We start from the raw sequence: 1687 nt of genomic DNA, 5'->3' as shown, positions 1-1687 counted from the left end.
TGATTGATTGATTGATTAATATAGTTAATCTATAATTGGGCAGTTTGAGTTGTACAGATCACTAGGTTTTTCTCTAAAGTCCCAATTTTCATTTGGTCGCTATTTAAGAAATATTTGAAAAACTGCAATCCTATCCAACAGTATAACCTTGACATATGTCAATATTATATCGTCCACAGTCCATGCTCTCTGCAAAACTAGATTTCTGTCTGTTTCATGTAGCATCTCAGCAAAAAAACAGAGTAAATGTTGAACTAATATGACAGAAAAACCCTCTTTGGATTATTTTAACCCAGACCACTGGAACCTATTTGTGTTGACTACACAGAAGACTGCCGATTTTTACACAAGTGCAGATTTAGCAGATGTAAATATCTTTTTTTGTGCCACACACTTTCGTTTTCTTAACAAAACCTGGGTCCCACATGAGCCAAAATGCATATTGATTGCAGAGAGCTTGGTCAGAGATTGAGTGAGACTCTAAAATGAGTCTCATGAGGACTATAGTCACTTCTTTCCAACTCCTCTCAGCAGAGTCATCGCTTGAGGATATTAATCAGCCTTAACTCAGCTCCCTCTGGAGACACAAAGCACTTTACCCTAGTTATTTATCAAACACATTATTACTCCCCAACACCAGAAATCTTTTATATATAAAACTAAGTGGAGAGAGAGAGAGAGAGAGAGAGAGAGAGAGAGAAAGAGAGAGTTTAATGAACAAATGTGCAGTTCAGCATTAAAATAAATGTTTTTTCAGTTCTAATCATTATATAGTGATCATTGTTGAAATTATGGTGGTGGCTACAAACAAATCAATGTATGGACACTGTGAAGTGTTGTTAGAGTACGAGGTCCTTCATATATGACCCAGGATGCCTTTGTATTTGGATAAGATAAGGACAAGATCAGATAAGAAGACCTTTATTAGTCCCGCAATGGGGACATTTGCAATGTTACAGCAAAAGAAGACATCACATAGTAGCATGCAGTACTTGGGTGAAGGAATAGAAAGAAATATAAAACAATAAATAGAACAAATATAAACGTGATTAAACCGGTGTTTACAGTGTTAAGAAATATATTATGTTTCAGAATATGACCAGTAAACACATTGCACTAATCTTATCGTATCTTATGCAGAATTAAAAGACTGTTATGTTGAAGGGCTATGGGTGGATGAAATGCAACTAGAACTATAAAATAACAAGGTCACAAGTCGGACACGTGTTTGTGAGATGGCTCAGCGGGTTCGTGAAAACGTTTGTTTACAAATCAACGTACAATCCAGTATGTGTGTGATCACAAGCTTTGGGTTGTGACTGAGACATTTTCTTTGAAGATACAAGATTCTGAAGGATACTATAGGAGCTGGAAGATGTGGTTGGGAGGAAGAAATATCCTGCTGCCAGTATGATAATTCAGAGATAAGAGGCAGTAAATGGATGGATGGCTGTTAGTCATCACGGTTTTGTTTGTACCTCCAGTCTTTTTCCATATGGAAGAACTTGAGCTGACAAAAGTTCCAAGAATGTGAACGATTGCATAATCTTGATAAGGGCCAAGATGTGGGTGTAAACTATAGAGGCTGTCACTTTCAAATGAGATTCACACAAAGCAAAGGTTGTAATGATTAACTCACTCTATCCAAAGCACGCACGCATTCACACACAAACACTTGACACACACA

The sequence above is a fragment of the Platichthys flesus genome, chromosome 4 (assembly GCF_949316205.1).
Source record: "Platichthys flesus chromosome 4, fPlaFle2.1, whole genome shotgun sequence".
Taxonomy (NCBI): domain Eukaryota; kingdom Metazoa; phylum Chordata; class Actinopteri; order Pleuronectiformes; family Pleuronectidae; genus Platichthys; species Platichthys flesus.
This window is presented reverse-complemented; position numbering follows the sequence as displayed.